Here is a 23,315-nt window from a genome sequence, read left to right as displayed (position 1 = left end):
GATTCATTGCTTATGTCACAGATAATAACTTCTGTGGCTTAGCTGGAAGAAATTAAGCAGGCAATAAAAATGCCAAACAAAGTTGTAATGAATTTAGAAATAATCACTCATAATTTAGAGTTCAGCATCCCAGAGAGTTATTTCATTTGATAGGTTTAGGTCACTACAAAGAATGTGCTGCTTCTTGCATTTGAAACTAGATAAAAAGGGACTATAGTTTATGGCTGCTATACATTTGATGAGAGATTAAAATTTCAGTGTGTAGCAGAAGCTGAGTGAGGGGGAAATATCTAAGAGATGGTGGTATTTCCCCTGAGTTTGAATAGTCTGTTAAAAGTAGGCATGATGCTGTTTCTGTTTTTATAGCTTACCTTTATATAGTGCCTATATGTGTTTTATACATAATTAATATGGGCAATCTTGTGGAAGATGAAGTTAATTGATTTTTAAACTTCAGTTCACATATACCATGTGTAACCCACAATCAAGGAAATGGATGAAACCTCTCTCTTTTCACAGTCAGCCATCACCTATGCTTTCTGTCTTCTCCCACCTCTCTTCCACAAGTCTCTAATTTATTAAAGCTGCAAATTAACTGCATCCCTCTGAAAAATCCTTTGTTGTTGTGGTAAGATAAGACTCATTAAAAAATATAACTTTCAACAAACAACCCCTCCTCCACATTATTCCCTACCTATTCCAGTTATGCACATGTTGTGGGTCTCTTTCAGCAATCACATGATTTAAATATTGCAGACTAATAGAGCAAAACAAACCCTGCTGGCCCAGCAGGGAGTATGCTTTTCAGCTAATCATTTATAGCGAATGTCACTCAGGTGCCTCCATTAATGCATAGCTGCCAAGTGTACTGATTCTGTCAATATTGCACAGGATCTGAAACTGGCATAGATTATTAGGCTCCTTTTATTTTGAATTACTTGGGGTTATGTTTCTTTTGCATTTTTGTTACTTTAAAGTGAATGTATATTTGTGAAATGAATTGGTTTTTCAATGCTGGAAAATGACTTCATATTTATTCTTCAGTCCATACAGTACCCAGACAAGTTATTCTCTGCAATTCCCTCTCCTAGGACCCTATGTTAGAATCTCTTCAGCAACTCTGAGAATTGTAGTGAACTACTCTTTTCTTCATAGATTAGTCCAATAGAATAAAAGAGATGGATTCTATAGGGTTTTAGCACTGCATAGGAGTCCGTAGAAATTAAAAAAGCTTTCTATTTGTTTCTTGCACTATCCTATAGAATACCTGTATAGGGATGCAATTCTCTATTAACTGCTAAAGGATGATTGAATAAAAATACAACCTATGGAAAAGATACTATTAAATCCTATAGCCCTATTCCATAAGGATTGTTTGTTTGGCTCACTGAGCCTTGTACAAGCGTTACTAATGATCTCAGAAAGAATTTTATGTTCTTTTTGCTTGAGACTAAGCTTTTGACTTTCCAGCATAATCAAATGTAAGACTCCATCTGCATGAGGAAAATGACTCTCTGGTTGATAAGGACCTACCACATTGTCTGCATCAGGCACTAAAAAAAGATGTGGCCATGTCTGCATGAATAACTAGATGTTTTCAACTCTAGATGAGAATGAATTTGTGGGAGCCTGGAGCTGGTCATTTTCCTACTGTGGATAGGGCCTGAGTGCCTAGGTTTTGTTCACCAGGGTTCAGATCCCTGGCTATACTCTACCATGAGAGCCTCAGGAGGAGGTGAGGTTTGTTGTTTAATCAGTTTGTCCCCTGCTGAGCTGCCATGCAGAACCTGTCTTTCACTAGGAAGCCCACCATTTCCCTCAGGTTTACTGAGGCTTAAGTGCAGCCACCATTAAAACGCTTAATCATTTCCCATCTCAATACAAGCTATTCCTTCTATTGTCTTCCTAAATCCTGACTCTCTAAGTCACTCTCTAAGTAAGTGAGTCCAGAATGCTCTCTAACTCCACTAGAAAAGGAGACCATATCACAACCATCTCTGTTTCCCACATTGGTTTTCAATTAATCTCTGAGTCCAATTCAAAACTGGACTTGCTCCATGCTGTCAGTGTCTACTTACTCCTCCACCCATTCATTTGGTCTTCAAATCTTGGCCAATCACCTCTGCCTCCTCCCTGTGACTCTGCTGTTAAGGGGATTCTTTCATTTGTGTCCCATTCGCTAGGAAAGCGTCACAACAAAATATCAAAATAGGCTAAACTCACCTGGTTTGTGAATGCCCTCTCAGAACAGTCTCACTAGGCTTTGGAGAACCTGAGGCAACTTCTTTTTTTTTGTACCACTCCATTCCTTTCCTCCACCCCCCACAGCTACCTCCTATTTGAAAATTAGCCACAGGGGCATTCCTAATTTAAGAATAATGCATGGCTCTGTTGGACTGCAACATTCCCTTAACATCTCCAGACCTCCTAGGGGCAGCTTATTGGCCTGCTCTTCCCTTTTGCAGTCATTAGGAGGATTACCTCACCAATCCATGAATAACTCTTTGCTATGGTTGAAGGCCTTACCTGTCCCAGCCTAGTGAAGAAGGTCAGAAAAATCTTCTGCTCCTACTGCCTCGCTGAGACTGCAGTCTGAGATGCTCCAGATTCCATTACACATGGAAACTAAGGAAACCTCAGGAAATCTTAGTGTCAAAAATCAGAACCAGAATAAGAGCTTTCACTGGAATTTCTCTATTTCTCCTGCCCACCCAACTCAAGAGAACTTTTCATGGACTGTGGGAGCAAGAGACTTACAGTACCAGCGCCTGCAAAAGTGGGGGATGGGAGGTCATCTTTTCCCAGAAGACACTGGAGTGAGATGGATTACTCCATCACAAAAGATTGTTTAAGTTAGGAGGAATCTGGGAGCTTATTGTAAGGAAAGGAAGAGTGGGGAGAATTCACTGATTTTATACATTATGTAGGTTCGATTTCAAATCTCAGGTTTTGTGCAAAGCTGAAACTCAAAGTGAACCTGAAAGTGTAGCAATCTCTGCAAATATAATCTGCAAATCCCACAAGAACTGACACAGACAGCTTTCACAATACACTGTGAAGCTGCACTATCTATTTAAAGCCATCTACCTGGGCCACTGAATCATCAACTCTTTTAAGCTTACTTTTTTATGATTGAGTTTATGATTGAGTCTCTTTGTAAAGTGGCTTGTGTGACACCGTGTATTAAGGAGACAATAGACCAGCTCCAGAGGTTCTTACTGAGGCAAATTCCCACTGAAGTCAATGAGAATGTTGCCTGGAGTTAAAACTGAACAAGATCTGAGGCTGTGGTTTTATATTAAAACCTGCATATCTCTTGTCAATTCACTTTGACTAAATGGAATGAATCACTGCAGAACAAGGGCATGGCATGTGCAAATTAAAGAGGATTGCCAGCAGCATATGCTTTATGTTAATATTATAATTGTTAAATCATTAGATGATTTTAAGATAAATACAAAGGAGAAATTAGTAAGTCCTTATATGCATGGGTTTTCACTAATGTTCTGCAAAATATATCTTCTGAGACTCCAAATGCCTTTACCACCAGTAAGGATAAATCTTAATAGTAAGCACTATGTAAACTGATCTAATAGGAGAAATGAGTAACACTTAAAATGTCTCAAAGAAGCATTTAATTTGCATTTAAAAGGCAGTTATTGTGAGTAATTATAAGTTAATTAAATATTGATTATTACCATAGCCCTATTGTGATTTAGGATATACCAGCTATAGGATAAACCTTGTTACTTTTTAACTCAAAATTACATTGGTAATAAATGTACAATTACACTTTATTGCTATTAAATATGATTTGTCTCATCATTCACCTCTAATTGGCATTAGAAGCTAAACAAGTTAGATATCATTAAATGCTGAAATGAGTGTTTTAAATAGCTAACATACATTGCTATAGTTATGCTGAACAGAAAAAAACCCATTTCTTTTCAAGTTTGATGGGAGTGGGGTGGGGTTGCGGTGGTTGTTACTAATTGATTGGTTAGGTTTTATTTATAATTCTGACCTATTTTAAATTTACCGTCATGGCAACTAGATATATACCATGTGCTCCTGTTCAATCTCAGAAGCTGAAAATGTTTGTTTAAAAAAAACAACCCCAAATCAATCAACAATCAGTTATTATGCAGCAATTGTCCCCTCCCTCCCCGCTTCTAATCTAACTAAAATGTTCCTTAGTAACACTTATTTTTTCCTGCTGTGCTTTTTATGAACCAGGAAGTGAACTGGCAAAACTCTCCAGAGCCCTTCACCTGGGGGGAGAAGAGCCACTTAATGTGAATATGAGCCAAACTAGAAACGGAACTGTTCTGTATTGGTTTGTCTCTGTCCCTCCCCACCCACCCCCATATATAAAATGAAAGGTGAAGGAAAGAAGCACGCAACTTTAATTATTATGAAGCAACATCTCAGAATTTTGAACACTCAACTTCAATATTATTTAGCGCTTATTTCACTACTTTCCTGTCCAGAACACTTTACTATTATTAACTTCCACAAGCCCTTTGAGATAGGCAAGTATCTCTGACATTTTGCAGATAGGGACACTGAGGTATAGAATGGTAAGAACCCTCAAAGCATTCATAGGTTCAATTTGGATAAGCACTTAAGAGTTTGTAACTACCAAATCTGAATGCTTTGGACAATGGTTTTAAAAAAGAAAAATTCTGCACGTAGTTATATTACATACAAATTGTGTGGTTGCACATGCAAATGGCTAGCTAGGACACCACCATGAAATCACCTGATTGCTCATCCCACACCGATGAACCTGATTAATACATTCATTAACTTCAACTGCCTGCAAAATATGCTCATGAACTTGTGTGTTTGCATGCAGACCTCAGTGTCCTTTTAAAAAATGTGGCCCTTTGTGTCTGTTAACCTGGGCTGGACATTTCCCAAGATCAGGATTTCTTGGGAGATCTCAAGCACTCCCTGCTTCAGTTCAAACCAAAAATGCCAGCCATTTAATCAGTATTTTGACACGTCCACACCAGTCCTGTCAGGAACAAGGAAGCACAGAAGCAAAAGGAAATGAAAGAGAATGGGGAAGGAAGATATCTTTTTTTTGGATCTAAAAGTAGTTCCAATCCAGTTTTTGCATGAAAGTTCATGTCTTTGTTTATTTTATCCATACCAGTTAGCCCAAGTCCTAATCATAGCTGGCAGATACGGGAATAGCTGACCCAATTTTTTTATTGACTTCTTTAAAATAAGGGCAGCACAGAATGATTAAGCAGAGGGCATAGGACAACAGCAAGGCACTGAATGGAATGGGTAGAAAGTGGAGGATGGGGATGAAGGAAATAGCACAAAATGCCCTTAACTATCCCAATAAAACAGAAAGGTCAACAGGAAAAGGTCAAGAATCCCACCAAGCAGAGTGGAGGACTGGAAAAAGAATTTGGAGCACAATTTACAATTAAGTATGATTCAAGGCGAAAAATCAGAACCTGAATAAATGAATTGCACCCACAGGAAGTGAGCCTTACAAGAAGAAGGTTCCTTCCTTTTGCCAGTATCAGTCTCACTCAACATACACATGATAAGGCAGTTTTTGGCTCCTCTGCTCCAAACAAACTGGATCTAAACATACCCCTTTAATGGAGCTTGGTTTCTTTCAAAAAAGGAAATTGAAACAATAAAAATCTCATCCAAGCCTTCTCCACTGGCTTGCCTACTCCCAATGAGATCCTCTGAGGGTGGCTCAGACCACAGCCTAGGTCCTCTCTCTCCAGAAAGTGATTCTCATGTCTAGATGGTGGCAAGTTAGCTGAAGCAGAGAAATGGAATTACACTTCCATCAAGATCCTTTCCTGCTGACAGAGTGATGTGTTGCCAGTGCAGTATGATTTATTTTCATTTAAAACTGGAATTCTGGCCAATAAACTTGTCTGTGAGTTGTTCTTACATTAGAGTTTTCACATCCTCTAGTTGGCTGGCATCCTTTAGGGCACTGCTTTCCCCTCAACTGCAAAAAGGTGGGGGATAGGAGGGAGGATTTGTCCTTGTCTGGTCATGTCTACAAACGCTGGCAAGCACACATATATTATTATTCCTTTGTGGAAAGAGCATGTCAGAGCCAATGGCTCCACTGGAGCAAATGATATATACAAAGAAAGCAGATATAACTTCCCTGGGGGTTGTGATCAGCCATTGGGTTTATTGAAAATGGCTTATATCTTAGTCTGTGCACCAACAAAGCACCTTTCAAGTATGGACTTTTAATCTTGGCATTTTAAACACTCCTTTTCAAAGTACATAAATCTCTGTAAGCTTTTCCTTTATTAATATGCTGTAAGCTTCAAAGTATTGTTTTCCCCCAACAGAGTCTCAGTACTAAGAAGGCACTTGCCCTTGTCTAATCACATCTGCAAGTAAGCAAATATTGGCAAAAACTCATAAAACTTTATTATCCCCTTTAGGCAAATGATGTCAAATTCAGTAGCCACTGTTGCCAGTTATAAATATGAATCAAATTTACATTGCCTTAGGCCATCATAAAAAGACTTTCTGCTAAAATATAAGTCAAAGGCTTTGCTTCTGCTCTCAGATGGATAGTCAGCATTAACAATAGACTGAAAACACGTTTTTACAATTTCTTAATGTAAGAAGGCTTGCCCAGGAAATTCTTACATCGCAACAACATGGTGGAGGCTTTACTTCTCTACCAGTTGACACACAGCTGTAGGTGGAATTATATGTATTTTCACACTGCATGCCAAGGAAGGTGTGACAAGTCCTCAGAGGCGGTCAGGTGCTTGGAAAAACTGGCTATCATATCCCACAAGAGACTCAGATAGGAGTGATTCATGCAGACTGTTATACATTGGTAGATGCCATTCAGTGTCATTCCAGGCAGGACCTTGGTAGATTCAGCTGAACTGGAATTTTCACCAGGCAGAACTTGCACAGTTCATTAGTACTAGCTCACACATTGCCCTGCATCAAAACTCACAGCATCTATCAAGCTCAAGGCACTGCCAAGCAAAAGGAGCTATGTTGGATTTGTAAATGTGCCAGTTCCTAAGAACTATGCCAGCTTTACACCATGTAACCCCATTGACTTCAATGGCGTTATTACTGATTTACACTGGTGAGAATGAGATAGAGCCTCGACCTATGTACAGATGAACAACACATACTGTATGTTGTTTTTAAGGAATTACAGAAAGCTCAGCTTTTTCCTCACTACTGATGACATCCAGTGGGGCTGTCTTCTTCTGTTAATTCTGAACTAACACTAGTACTATCAAGAGAAAAATACAGACTTCACTATTGTTGGAGCATAACCCTCCATTTACTCATCTACAAGCTCAAGCTTAACACAGAGATTGACACCTGTTAGGATCTTATCTTCACCTTGCTCCTTCACCAATGTCTTATGCCCCATAGATGTCCTTGCAGTTCTTTAAGTATACTATTTATCTTACAACTTTCCAGAATGCCTTTTCCATCTCAAATTGCCATTTTAAAAAATTTTAATGGAAGTGATTGTGCATGGGATTCAACCACTTAAGCAGTGGGGAATTTGTGGGGGAGAAGAGATCTCATCAATCAATCTTGTGAAATACTGAGCACTTTGGCCCTGATCCAGTAAAACACTTAACATGTGTTTAACTTCAAGCACGTGAACAATTCCACTGACTTTGATGTTTAAAGCTAAGCATGTAAGTCCTTTGCTAGATCGGGGCCAAAGTGCTCGGTACTTTGCAGGACTGAGTCCAGAGAGCCAGTAGTAGAGTTGAGGCTGTGCAGAGGCTTTGTTGTGAGACCTGTCTGGGGCTTCAGTTTCTCAACTGGCTCACTAAGAATACATGGTACCAAGCACTTTTAAGGACCCATCTGTGTGTAGCTGGGGAGAAACATTTGTCAGCAATTGAAGATATTGAATTATGGTATCTATGTCTTCAACAAGATTATAAATGGAATGATAGATGAGGAAAATGGCAACCGAGCTGAATCAAGAGAAGAATGGGGGATACTAATGAATTTATATCGGAACTAGAAAAGTCACACAGGGTTAAATAATTAGGAACAAATTCTCTCAGCTATGCATATGCATCTCCAAAGAAGTTCAATGAGGGCTGCACATACATATGTGAGGACAAAATTTGGCCCTCACAAAGCAGCATCCTAGAACATGTAAAAAGATTCGCCAGAAAAATGAAAAACTATCTGGTGTGGAAAATGTGGTAACTCTGTGGGACATTTTATATATATATATATATATATATATTATTGCATATTGCAGTTGTACTGGCCACAGTAATAGATATTTTAAAAGGCATTAAGCACTCCAGGAGATGGAGTTTAGGAAGAGAAATAGCTTTTTAAGAAAAAGGAGAAATTGCATAATTTTGCAAAGATACTATATGATAAATTCATAGAGAATTCAGCTATTTTCGTGGTAGAATTTAGAAAATATGTGCACATAATTCTAGTTGGGTGATATCACAGAGATTTCAAAAGCATAACCAGAGGCAATTCTGAACTGCTTTCACATCAAAACAGAATAAAAGAATACATCCATATTTCAAGTACACAAAAAAATAGATTCACCTTCCAAATCCCCAACATAACACAGAATCAAAGCAAAATATTATCTAGTTTAAGTTACACCTGCTATGATCACTTCATTTATGCCCTATACCCAAAGCTTGTCCATGTTTCCAGGCATAGTGTTATGAACTGAAATGATCAACACGTGCAAAGTAACTTGCAGAGATTTCTATTTGGCATATGCAATCCAGTCAAGCCAAGCCACAGCGTTCTTATCAACAATTTTCAAGGTACAAAGACCTCCAGGAAGTTGAGTCATTTTGTAGTCTTCAACAGTACGTGTCATGCAGAGATAATGCCATGCAGCATACGTGGAGGCTTGCCTAAATTACATGCCATTCTGTTTAAAAGAATTAGGCTTGAGTGCTGTATCTCTTAGGCAGTTATTCATAGAATAATATAACTGAGTACATCCTGTTTTCTCTATAATTCTTCACCAGAGACTTGAACTCTAAACACCTAATCTGTGTTGGCTCAGACCCCTATTTATCCATTAGAATAACACTGTACCAGTGAACTCAGAGCTTCCAAAATGATCACATATTATTTGTGACTTAGAATCATAGAATCATAGAATATTAGAGTTGGAAAGGACCTCAGTCCAACCCCCTGCTCAAAGCAGGACTAGCCCCATCCTCCCTGGAACTGCCTTTCAGGTAGTTAAAGGCCGCTATCATATCCCCCCTCATTCTTCTCTTTTGCAGACTAAACAAGCCCAGTTCCCTCAGCCTCTCCTCATAAGTCCTGTGCTCCAAACCCCTAATCATTTTGGTTGCCCTCCGCTGCACTCTCTCCAACTTGTCCACATCCTTTTTGTAGTGGGGGGCCCAAAACTAGACACAATATTCTAAATGTGGCCTCACCAATGCCGAATAGAGGGGAATAATCACTTCCCGCGACCCGCTGGCAATGCCCCTCCTAATGCAGCCCAATATGCTATTAGCCTTCTTGACAACCAGGGCACACTGCTGACTCATACCCAGCTTCTTATCCACTGTTACCCCCAGGTCCTTTTCTGCAGGACTGCTGCCTAGCTCGTCGGTCCCCAGTCTGTAGCTGTGCACGGGATTCTTCCGTCCTAAGTGCAGGACTCTGCACTTGTCCTTGTTGAACCTCATCAGATTTCTTTTGGCCCAATCCTCCAGTTCGTTTAGGTCCTTCTGTATCCTATCCCTATCTCCCAGGGTATCTACCACTCCCCCCAGCTTAGTGTCATCTGCAAACTTGCTGAGGGTGCAATCTCCAGATCATTAATGAAGATATTGACTTAAACCAGTAGTACTTATTCCTTGTGACACCAAAGGCCACACAAATAACTTCTCAGGAGCCCTAAGGCCTTGGCTAATTTGCATATTCATTTACATAACTTAACATCATGAACCATGAATGAATAAATGACCTTATATGTGAAAGTCATATCCTGACTTTTTTCTTCCTGGTTTTAATTTTTTTCCCTCTCCTCCCATTTGCTATGTTTTTTTCACTAATATAATTTACTTCTAACATTTCTAATACTCTTATTTTTTGTTTTCCATCTCTTCCATGAAGTTCTTTCATGTTCCACTCAGGGATGTGAAACTTTACACCTTATATTAGAATCATAGAATCATAGAGTTGGAAGGGACCTCAGGAGGTCATCTAGTCCAACCCCCTGCTCAAAGCAGGACTAACCTCAGCTATATCATCCCAGCCAGGGCTTTGTCAAGCCTCAGCTTAAAAATCTCTAAATATGGAGATTCCACCACCTCCCTAGGTAACCCAGTCCAGTGCTTCACCACCCTCCTAGTGAAAAACTTTTTCCTAGTGTCCAACTTAGACCTCCCCCCCTGCAACTCGAGACCGTTGCTCCTTGTTCTGTCATCTGCCACCACTGAGAACAGCCTAGTGCCATCCTCCCTGGAACCCTCTTTCAGGTAGTTAAAGGCTGCTATCAGATCCCCCCTCATTCTTCTCTTCTGTAGACTGAACAAGCCTAGTTCCTTCAGACTCTTCTCATAAGTCTTGTGCTCCAGCCCCCTAGTCATTTTTGTTGCCCTCTGCTGGACTCTCTCTAACTTCTCCATATCCTTGTTGTAGTGGGGGGCCCAAAACTGGACACAATACTCCAAATGCGGCCTCACCAATGCCAAATAGAGGGGAATGATCACGTCCCATGATCTGCTGGCAATGCTCCTACTAATGCAGCCCAATATGCTATTAGCCTTCTTGACAACCAGGGCACACTGCTGACTCATATCCAGCTTTTTATCCACTGTTACCCCCAGGTCCTTTTCTGCAGAGCTGCTGCCTAGCTCGTTGGTCCCCAATCTATAGCTGTGCACGGGATTCTTCCTTCCTAAGTGGAGGACTCTGCACTTGTCCTTGTTGAACCTCATCAGATTTCTTTTGGCCCAATCCTCCAGTTTATTTAGGTCCTTCTGTATCCTATCCCTATCTTCCAGGGTATCTACCACTCCCCACAGCTTAGTGTCATCTGCAAACTTGCTGAGGGTGCAATCTACCCCGCCCTCCAGATCATTGATGAAGATGTTGAACAAAACCGGACCCAGGACCGACCCCTGTACATCCTGACTATGGCCTGTAAACAGTTCCTTCTCTATCCCTCTACACAGTTTGATCATGTTGGTGCAAGAGCATTCTTCCCTGTAGCTGCTCCCCTTAAGAACAGTCTTTCTGTGTCTTTCCACCATATTGACTCAGTTTTGTATCAAACCCAGCTGAAAACTTGTCAATATTGTATATTTTTTCTTTTTCTCCAAAGCATCCAAAATTAATAAGCACTTTCAATAATGAGTCTTAATGACCTGCCCAAGGCCACATAGGAAGTCTTTAGCCAAGCCAGGAATCGGCCCTAGATTTCCCCTGCCTCCAGTCTAGTCACAAAAACCATTCTTCTGTTACCCTCTCCATTATTTTTGTATCGCCTCCTGTTATTTCCTATGAACACCATTTCAGCACCTTAAATTTTGATTAAATGATATCTACTATTAGGCACGCTTACTCTCAGAGTTGCTTTTGGGATTCTCTCATCTCTTGGATCTCTGAAGAAAAACATGCCAGAGTTAATTGGTTTCTGAATAGCAGCGTCACTGAAGTTATACTTGACTTCACATCTGTACTTTTAGGGAATGGTTCACAAATGTAATTCACATTATTTCAGTTTAAACACCAAGTGAATTCACTCAGAAGCTGTGGTAATGGGCAGAAAATATTTATCCAGCTGGTAATTCTCTAGCTCATTCGTAGTCTAGATGTCTTTCTGATCTTCCCATTTTTATATTTGCCAGGTGGGAACTCTAAAAATGCTGAAGTCTGTCTGTCTTAAGAGTTCAGAAATGGTGCTGTGAGAACCCCTTCTACAATCTCCTGGACTTTTCCCACTCTTGAGAAGGACAGCCAGGGAACCCCAGAAGCTCTGGGAAATGGAAAGGGAAAGAAGCCCGTACAGGCCTGAGATATAGCTGAAATCAAGTCAACAACAAGAGACTGGGGTTCAGAAGTCATTGTCTCTTTTGGTCTGGACTGACTGAATACTGCTGTGGGGAATGCTAGACTGTAAAGTGAAAAATCATCAAGCAAAATTGCAAATGGTCCATGTCTTTCAAACTTGTACTAGTAAGAGGAATGATTGGCTATGGATAAAATTAAACATATTCTGATGTCAAATATTTCAGCTGAATGTTCCATAATGAATCTGTTTATGATCTACGTATCATCAGAGATGATCTCAAAGAGAAGAGCATAACCTGTAAGAAGTGCTAAGCGTGGCTGGGGAAGTCAAGGTCCTTGTCTGACTTAGGACCTCACCAGGATCTTTTTTGCATTTTATAATGCAAGAGCAGTGTCATCTGCCTCCTCATCGTGGCAAGTCTCATACACGTGAATGGGGAGGTGCCATACTCTTTGAATGGGAGCTAATATTGTAAAACAACAAAGGAGTTAATTAGATGTTAAAAACTAAAGTAAGTTAATATATTACAGGTTAAAGCGATAACACACACAGGTAGAATTTAGTCCAGTGGTCCTGGAGTTAAGAATAAGTCTTGTGGTCAAATCCTCTGCTCCAGCAGCACAAAGCAGCTCTAAAGCCAGCTAGTAAGAAATCTCCAGTAGCCTAAAGATGCTGCAAGCATCTCCTTAGCCTCTTCTGCTCCCAAATGCAGGGGAGATGTCCATACCTTCTTGTGCCTGGCCAGGACACAGGTGTATCTGGTTGATACCTGGCTGCCAGAATGACCCATTGGCCCCAGTATCAGGTGTGTTAGGGCGCGCAAGACTTTGTAACGCGAAATCAGTATAGTTTGACAAGAGCAAGGCCCTAAAAGCAATGCTAAGCCAGAAAAGCTAGAGTTAAGACCTCTCAGGAGCAAAACCCAGACGCTGCCCTCTGCCCGACCTTAGGCCAGAGGAGGAAGTGCCTTGGGGTCTGGAGCATCCTGAGACAGCCACAGACATTTGCTAATGCTTGATAAGCTAAAAGGTTCCTATTTTAGTAATAATAAAGGAGAAGTAAGACTATGACTGAGTTCTCTTTGAAGTAAACAACTAACGTCACCTTATTCCAAAAGGTCCCTAGCTAACTACCAATAGACTACTAGCAACTAAGTGTTAAGGCCCAATCCCTACTGGGATTGAGATATACGTCATGTATTACTGGGTAAGGCTTGCTGCAAGTTGAGGGGGGAAAAGGGTATATCAATCCCCCAAGAGCCTTCCCAAGCGGAGACTCTCCGTGGATCCGTGGAGGCGCTAGCGGATGCCTCGGGCAGGCGGTTCCCGTACGTCACCCGCTTATCAGAGCGAAGTATGGGTCTCCCTCGTTCTTGGTGATAAGCGTCCCTGCACACGCTTAAATAAGGCTAGCTTCTTACATCGATGGGCCCCAGGAGTATATTGCTGTAGGTATCCTCTTGGCAGGTCTCTTCCTTGCTTAAGGTTCACTTCTCTGTTCGCTAACTGCAGCTGCTGCTGCGGTTGCTCAGCTTATGATAATAATAAGTCCTGTGCCTATTAGTTGCTACTTTATATCCTTGTGGTTAATTGTACTTTCATTGTACTTTTCATCTTAAGGCTTGTGCCGGAGCTGCAGTTCCTGTATGGTACAGGACTCCCGCTCCTGTCTGTCTTTCTTATGCTATCTCAGGTAATAAATAAGCACTTTGACATCTCCATTCCGCCACCGAGATAAAAATACCGAACACTACAAGGTGGAACATAAAGGTCACTTTTGCCTGCCTTTCTTCCTGTCCTGAACACAGCTCAGACACAGCACAACTATATTGGGTTTTTGGTTTGTTTCTATTTAATCTTAAACTGCCCCTAAGGTATTTAATAAAGCTAAATACTGCTCTTGGAAATCGATGGATTTTGTGTATGTAAATCAAAGAAAATTTTGCATATTTATCTGAGGGTAGGTTTCACCCCTTTGGTATGTAAAATAATCCACTGCTCTTGGACCCCAGATGAAAGACCGTATGCGCTGCAATATGTAAGTACAACAGCCTGACTCACAGACTTTCTGGCAGCTTTACCTCAAAATTTCCTAGCTTTTGTGGGTTTATGTCTGACCTGTAATATTATCTGAACACATTTAATTAACTATAGTAGCAGTTTAAAATCTCTGACATTATCTTTTTTATACCAGTGCAGTGGTGGTCATTATAGCTGTTTCTGAGATCAGTGCAATTCATTCTGGACACAAAATTAATCTAATGGAAAATCCAATCAGTAAATTGATTAGGTATTAAATTACATTCTTTGTTAACATTCTCTATTCCTTTACTTACAGTTCAAAGAAGCCATTATGTGTTTTCGCTCTCTCACCATCTCTCTTTTCCTGCTCCCCCACTTCCATTAGTATTATTGCACAGTTAAACTGATTGGTATGGCAGTGGTGAATTAGAGACTATACTTTGCCACTTAAAAAAAGTGTTCAGTAATTAGGTAAAGATGGGAAAGGTTAAATACATTTTAAAATGTGGCTGGTCCCACTTTTGCTCAGTACCACTATATTTTGACCAATTTTTCAATGAGGACTGTCCAAGGTGTGCTACCAGCACCAATGTCTGTTGAAAATATTGCTGGTATTAAAGTTTACTGTAGCAACAAGCTCCTATAAATTGGTTGTCACTGTACTTTGTAAACGACTTTTACCATAGGCCATTCTTAGCAGTTTACTTTGGATAAAAAGTGATTTTTATGACAGGTTTTTTTTCTCTTTATTTCTTGTCAGCTCCTGGTTTCATAATGGATGAAGCTGAGCCCTGCTATCAGTGAGAGTTGTCTCCATTTATTCCAGGGATGAATTTGTCCGTTGTACTCAAGTTCTGGGATGAAAGTTAAGAAAACTGACCAAATATTCAAGTTCTTACAAACTACCTTTGCAATAACTTCAGAAATTTAGCCCCCGATAATGGCAAAGTCGGGGGTGAGCTATGATTCCTCTAACTGCTGATCCCAACTGGCTTACTGAATTTTAGAGTTGTGTTCATGGCTAATTTATACTACAAACCTCCTGAGTAAAATCATGCATCCATTGAAATCAATTGGTATTTTGCTGTTGATTTCAATGGGGCCAGGATTCCATCACTGTTATTACTGTTACTTCATCTGTCCCACTTGTCTCTTGGCTTGTTTGTGTCACCCACCCATTATGTCTTGTCTTTAAGGTTGTAATATCTTTGGTCCAAGGATTATAATTGCCTATATATTGATACAATGCCTACCACTGTATGGCCCAACCTGATCCAAAATATAAATATTAAATAACAATAATAAACATGTAAAGTAGGAGATCTCAGCTTTATCAGAGAATCCCTATATAAACTCTGAGAAACAATGTTTTTGCTTTGCAGTCATTCAATTTTGGTTTGGAGCTCCCAGATTCACACATATTACTGAGTTCAAACGATCCCCAAAATCTCAAAGTTCAGTCACCATTTTTACTTTTGCTTTGACTTCATGTCAAGATCAGGCATTTAATGCCTGACTATATATTAGCCATTTTATCAAAACTAGGCCCAAGTTCAGCAATAGTATGGGAGTGTTTTGTGATGCACAGTGTAGGCCTGGGCATTCTGCCATCTCAAGTTTTGAGACCCTCAAATCTATCTCTCCACATCTGACTTCTGTGCAATATCATTTTTCTTCCTTTCTCAGTAATTTATCATCTTAAATCACACTCTGGCATCACAAACTAACTTGTAAAGTTATTCACTTTTGTAAACGTTGATAGGATCCAGACCTTGGTTTGCAAAGGGATAAGCCAAACCTAGCTTGGATGAGTCTTCTGCAGAGCCCCTGACACAGCCCATACCCATTTACTGACTGCCCTGAAACATAGCTGTCAAAGTTTCAGGGGAGAATTAATATACTACCATTTATTAGTTTCAGAAGTAATATGCCACATACCAATGATTACTTTCTCACAGAAGAAGGATATTACTGATTACTTTTAGATTACTACTGAGGCATAAGTTTGTGAAACTGGGGCCATATCTTTTCACAGCTCCGTGAAAGAGTCAGTACCCACATTTGGAACTAAAAAGCAAAATAATCCAGTAATCCTCCAACGAGAACAACTTCAGCGATACATTGCTTAATTATTTACTTTACTTAACACTTCTCCATCTTGATAGCAAAAATTGTTGCTGTAGCCCCAGCAAGCAATAACTAGGGGGGAGAGAAGAAAAAGTTAGGAGCATATTAATTAGCCACAGCCTGGATGCTGCCAATAACATTATAGCTAACTGTTTGCCTCTTTGATCTCAGTTTCCCAGATAAAACATACAATTTGAAAATGTAATAAATAATTATTTCATAGAGCAGGCATGATACCGTAACAATAAAAACAATAATTCACCTTATCTCAGACAACAATAGGGGTTCCTCAGCATTCGAGCACAGTCTTGATGGTTTTAGTTCAAATGCCAGGATTAATGTTAGAGTGGACACGATATATAATTCAAAATGTCTTATTTGTTGGGGCCATTAGTTTGGCACCAGGTGCTGTGAATTACATATCCTATGACTAGACTATGCAATGCTACAAGAAATGGGATTTCCAGACTTGAGAAAAGAGCCTGTTTTGGGCTGTTTTTGTTGTATTATCTATAGAAAAAGAACTGTTACTTTATATACTGTTTACAGACTCTGACTGAAAGAAGTTCTTTTTTTTTTTTTTTTTTTAAAGATAAAACCTTAGAATATGTTCACATTGCTGCTTGTAGCAATATTACTCGTTTCTCAGACCTCAGATATGCACTTTACTGAATCTGGGCAATTCATAGCTGGGTATTGTAGAGGGAGCCAGACGTGACCTACCCAATGCAGATCTGTACATTGTATTGTATTTGTTTGCATCCCAACCAACATTGATTGCACAAAATCTTTCTCCTTTTTACTCAGCCACATGATTGTCACACATATCCCAACAAAATAATGAGTTAGTACATGGCAAAGCCTGTTAGTGTTTCAAGATCCAAATCTCCGCCTTCCCTGCCATTCTGGGATGGATATTAGGAAACCAGAGCCAAACGAGATTTATGGTTTTGTCACAATTCCTCAAGTTTAGATGTTTGTCAGAACCTTCCCCCCATCTATCCTGACTATTTGCAGAGGTTTTTCTAACTCTATTGAGTAAGCTTTGGCTCTTCACTGACATACTGTCACAGCCAGACCTGTGTACAAAGTGGATTGATAGTACTGGGGACAGGAATTTAAAATGCAGTCCTCCTTTTTTACTGCAGTGTAAAGTTCATTTTGTTCACAAAACTCCAAGCTGAATGGTACCTTTGAGATAAAGTAATGCAAAATTTATCTCTCCAACTGAATATTATATGTGTCTGTATTTAATGTCACAGAGCTGTTACCCATGCTTTTGCCAGGGTATTTCCACTGAGTTTGTATCAAAATGCAAAATTAGTAATTAATAAAGTGAAGGAAGAAAAAGGAGAGCTGTGAGTTACTGAAAGAAATGGGCATGATATATGAATATCATTAGCTCTTCCTTAAAGAACATTTATGTGATTATATGAATGCGAAAAGGCAATGCAGTATTTTAGTATTTCTCTAGTCACTGGAACGCTCTAAAGCAGATGGACTGTGTGACTGATGATTCAATAATTGCACTCATTAAAAATGTTCACGCTTTTAATTTTTCCCCCCTCACATTCTGTGAAGAGCTGAGGATGAAATGGTTTTGTCATTGTCAGCAGATAGATAATTGAGTTTGCTTTGATTTCCTGGGGTGCCCCTTCCCCACTCTCCTGCTGTGGACTGACAACTCCAGAAGTGCTGAAAAAAATTTCAATCAGCCCCAACTGTCTTAAAGGACAGAAATATCACAGAATGTTTCCTCCCTCCTTCCCTCCCCATGTTCACTTGGGAGCACTCAGCCAGCAACCTACCTCACTAGAAGACAGCATGCATTTGCTTTTCTGTCAAATTACCTCCTTCCATGATACAATTACCTAACAGACTTTGAAAAAGGAGTCTTACCGCAAACATAGGTACTGGATGCCTTCTAATGCGTCAAGCCTGTTGTTCCAAGAGCATGAAGTCACACAACAGACTAACAAAAAAAACCATGCAAAAATGGTGGGGGTAAGCTTCCAGCTGAGGCACCTACTACATCTGCCAGAGGGAGGCTCTCTTTCTTTTTCCACAGGGGAGAACAGTTGGCTTTGAATCATGAGGGTCCTAGTTTGAGTCTTAGTTTTAATGCTGAGTATACATTACATCAAGTCCATTCTCCAGCTTACATTAACTGGTTGAATCCACTCTAGCATCTTGACACCAGTTGACAGTCACAAGAGTCAGAGTAAATACAGCAGAGATCATAAATTCCATGCCTTTCTGCTATTTTCCTGATGCACCTTGAATTATTACATTATTTATTATTTGTATTCTGGTAGTGCCCCAGCTGAGGCAAGGACTCCGTTGTGTTAGGTATTGTACAAACATAGTGAGAGACTGTCCCTTGCCTCAAAGAAGCATTCATTCTATTTTCATTCTAAACAGACAAGACAGATAAAGGGTGGGAGGGGAAACAGGCACAGAGAGGCAAAGCAACTTGCCCAAGGCAGGTAATTAGCAGAACTGGAATAAAAAACTCAGCTCTCCTGACTTGCAGACCAATCCGCCAACCATTAAACCATACTACTTTGAGAGCATCTTTAGCTGTATATTTAATTAAGAAATTTAAACAGAACTGGGTGACATTTTTAAGACAAATAGTTTATTTGCCAAATAATGCAATTTTGGTCAATTTAAAATTATTCATGAATATGACACTTATACTAAATAGTTTTGGCCATATGGGGGGGGACAGAGGGAAGCAGGAAGGCTGGAGTCCCAAGGGGCTTAGGTGCCCTTCATAAAGAACTGGAGGAGGCAGCAGTTGCTCCTTTATAACCGTCAGCCTAGTGTCCTCATCCGGGATGTGAAAATCAAGGTTCAGTTCCCCTATCTACCTGATGTGGAAAAAAGAATTGGAACCTGGGTCTCTCACATTATTTCAAAGTACCCTAGCCACTGGGCCATGGGATATTCTAGGCAAGGACTATCTCCTGTTCTATTTTCTCTATAATACTTGAATAGTCACTGTGCCAAAGAAAGTGAATGCAAATGGCTCTATTGGCACCATGGTTTCGGGACTCATCTACACTGGGAGAGACTCCTTGCTCCAATGCCTATTTAATTTTTTATACACAGTGGAACAGCTTCAAGGAGAGACTGAGACACACCTGTCCTCCAGAACTCCCCATAGTTCTGGGACTTAAGGCATGCTCCTATGATGTGGGTGATTAAAGTTCAAAACCTTGTCCCATGTCTTGCAGAGGGGGGAATTGAACCCAAGTGAGTGCCCTAACCACTGGGATAAAGCCCCACCTCCTCCCTTGTTTTGTGATCCTAGTCCTTCATTTTCTTTGCTTTTAATTTTTTAAGTGACTGGAAGCAAAAAGAAAAATTCAAGCTCAAATGATGGTTTTGTCAACTTTTACAATATGCCAAAATTTTAAAGAACATATAGTTTTGGTTTGAGCTTAGTTGATTTTTTAAAAAAATTTTCTTCAAAATTGCCAGTGAACCAAAAAAAAGCAGTAGTTCAACCCAGCTTTACTTTTAAATTGACATTTTACAATAGTTTTGCTTGGTCTCTGGTGGCACTGTAAACTTTTGGTGGAATTCATTCCATGACAGCCTTTTCTGTTTGTTCCTTGCATAGGATATGGACTGTGGCATTTTTCAAAAGGATGTAGCAATGAACAGTGGTTCAGCACAAACCTCTCTGAGGGCACAATTGGGGAATTGGGAGGTTACCCAAGGAATCTGCATATTAGTATATCTCATAATTAGCTAAATTCTGACAGCATCACAAAGAAAATGTCAGTCAAGCATGTGCAATCCTGCTTGAAAGAAGCAGATCTGTTGGGAAATAATATTGCATAACAGAGGTTTTATTATCCAGCAATGGAACTAGAGATGGCTGAAACAAAAACCTCTATCCAAATATCCACAAAAGACAGGTGAATCTGGAGCTGAACTTTGTGTCTGGGTTAATATGGGTTGAACCAAAAGCCCTGCTTCCTAATACACTTAAATAGTGGGAAACTCTGGATCCAGATTCAGATCCATACACTGTGGTCTGGGCCTATCTTTAATTGCAAGAATTGCACCTATAGCAGCAATGACATGCCAACATTCTCAACACCTTATATTTTCAATCAAGGAGACATTATCTCATGCCCAATACCCAAACTACAAAAATTCAGATTAAGTTTTCAAACACCGCAAATTCTGGGAACCCAACTTTTGCTTTGGGCCCCTCTAAATTGAGAATCTTCATATTAGAGCAGAAACTGTAGGAAACAGCATTGCAAAGAGACATAAAATGAAACACAGATAATTTGGAATTCTCCATTACTGAAGGGTATAGAGGCGGAAGGAGGTAGCTAAGCTGAGGTAGAAATTGGCTGGTTTTGAATGTAATTTAGAATTAATTCTCAAATAGCATGCAACCAAAATTGTTGAGGAGTGCAATGTCAGAGATTTAATGGCATCATGCGCCATCTGGCAAGGATAGAAGTGGTTATGTAATATGACCACTTCTCATGACTGCCATTTGGGGGGAAAATAGGAAAACATTTAAAATAAAAAGAAAGATGGATGGGGGAGAGAGGGAAGAAAAAAAAAAACTTTGCTACAATTTTTTCCCCATAGTTCAGGCACTTTCCATCAATCAAACCACTTTCACCTCAATGTACCTTGGTGTACATAATTAGTACCTACTTAGCATTATGATTGTTTTTGTGCATCAGTGCCCCACATGAAAAAAGCAAATTGTATTTTAAAGCCAGATGTGACTGTTCTGCAGTGTTATTGCATAAGATGGGTGGAGAAGAAAAGGAACAAACAAAACCACAAAAGTTATTAAAGCAGAGACTATACAAAGAAAAATACAAACCTAGCTCTATAAACTAAAATAGGTCCAGTGTAAGGGCAAAATCTACCCATGTCCAGAGAGCCAGTACAGATCAAAGAGCTTACGCCATGTCCATGCAAATACTTTAGGTGTGATCACTCACACAAAACTGCATTTGCATGACTATTTGTGAAACTATGGTTTTCTATAAGCATTTTTGCAAATGAATAAGGGGGGGGGGAAATCACTCATTTCAATGTTTGCAGCAAAATAAATAAAAAAGGTTCCACGTGGAGTTGGGTGGGAAATGGCTTTCCCTGACTCCAAGAATTTTGATGACTTGAAAAAATTTCCCTTATCACAAATTTGGATGAAGTCAATATCTCAATTTTTTTTGCAAATAGAAAATTGGGCGGCGGGATTGGATCAGGTTAGTCACCGTATTTTGTTCCTATAATTTCTAAACATTTCATTTTAATTTTGATTTTTAAGCTATAAATTAATTTTAATTTCAAAACAAAAAAGTCATTTTGGCAACTCCACCCTCCCCGCCCTCAGAACTCAGAACTTTTTCATTCATTTTAAAACTATTTTTCTAAAGTAGGAAATTTATCAAAACCAATCCTTTCCTGCAAACAAGTTAGCATTTTTTTTAAAAATAAAAAAAGTTGTCAAAACAACCCACTCAGCTCTAGTTGAGAATACCCTTTTAGTGAATTCAGTTTTTATTTACCCAGCTCTGATTGGCACCTAGCTTGCCAGTCTTAACAACAAAACCAATAAATCCAGGACTATGGAGCTTGAGCTACCATCTCACCTCTAGGGTTGGCCCTTCCAGAACAAGGTTGATGTACCTTAGTAAGACAGTGTATGTACAAATAAAGGACTTCAGGCTCCAGGACTGTCAATCTAGCATCTTTTACAAGTTCTAAAACTCACTTAAAACTGGTTAGACAGAATAAAATAAAATCACATATGTTCCAGTGCTAGTAGGAAATATGACAATCAATTTTGCCCTTTATAATTATTTTTAAAGCTATATTACCATCAATCTTGTTATAGTGGTATTCAGTGGAAGGAGACAACTAGCCTTTCTACATTTTTTCATCCACTTTTGAAAGCCATCAGGAATTTAAGAATAAAATTGGCAACCTTCAGAACTCACAGGATGGAATCACAAGAAAGAGATTCTATCTACTAAATACAGTATAAAGAAAATAAAGGTACCTAATAGGACCTATGAACTAACGCACAGTTCTGAAGGTGGTGGATCCTAGCTGGATGGATCTTCATGAGAAGAAAGGTTGGCTTGCAAGAATAGTCCATAGCAAGTAAGTGAAAAACAAAGAGCTTCATAAGCAAATGCAGAGAAAACCCTGAGCTCTCTGCCTTTGGTCACTAAAGATACAGACTTTAGCTATATTGAGAATTAACCCCAATTTCAGCCTTCAGTGTGTCTGTACCAGTATAAAGTCTATATGTAGACACCGAAGGCTGCAATTTGCACTAGTGGAACTTAGTCCAGTTTGATTCCAGGATAAGAATGTCCATGCTGGGTGAGATCTATGTTCCATCTAGCCCTGCATCCTGTTTCTTATGGTGGCCAGTGCCAAATGCTTCTGGTTTAGGGACATGTAAAGCATGGGGTTGCATCCCTGACCATCTTGTCTAATAGCCATTGATGGACCTATCCTCCATAAATTTATCTAATTCCATTTTGAACTTATTTATACCGTTGGCCTTCAAAAAATGCCATTTTTGTTTAAAAACTTGTTTTAAAAACTAAGAAATTATATATTTAAAAGCTTTGAGTCTTCTGGGGAGCAGGAACTGGAAACCTATATTTTTGTACAAATACATCTTTAGGTCATGCTTGGCCTGTTTAATACTTTCCACTGAGGACAGATTTATTCCTGAGGTCAACCACTCTATTCTCTCTGGCACTCATGAAGAATAGACCTGGTAGGCAGAGAAAAGTCCATTCAAAACCTATAACGATGTTTTTTTTTGGTTTTGTTTCAAAGTCCTTCTGCAGTTTGCTGACATTTACATTTCAGAGGAAGAATCTGCTTGCACTTAGGATATCTCAAGAGATTGCTTGGGCATCTTTCATGGGATCCACTGATGTCAATCTCAATAATCCAGTTGCCACATAATATTTAGTAAGAGTAAAATAATCTTCTTCCTACAGAAGAGTATATTTAATACTGTGTTCCAAAACCACTGAAGAGGGGCTTTCTTCTGATGTATCTGGCTTAGTCCCCACAGAGCACACCTGCAAAGTTTCTGTGGGTCACCAGTTAAAGAT

Source organism: Emydura macquarii, unplaced genomic scaffold (assembly GCF_026122565.2).
Source record: "Emydura macquarii macquarii isolate MOO-44397 ecotype Brisbane River unplaced genomic scaffold, CSIRO-AGI_Emac_v2 contig_1451, whole genome shotgun sequence".
In the NCBI taxonomy this organism is placed as follows: Eukaryota; Metazoa; Chordata; order Testudines; family Chelidae; genus Emydura; species Emydura macquarii.
Note: the sequence above shows the minus strand (reverse complement) of the source record.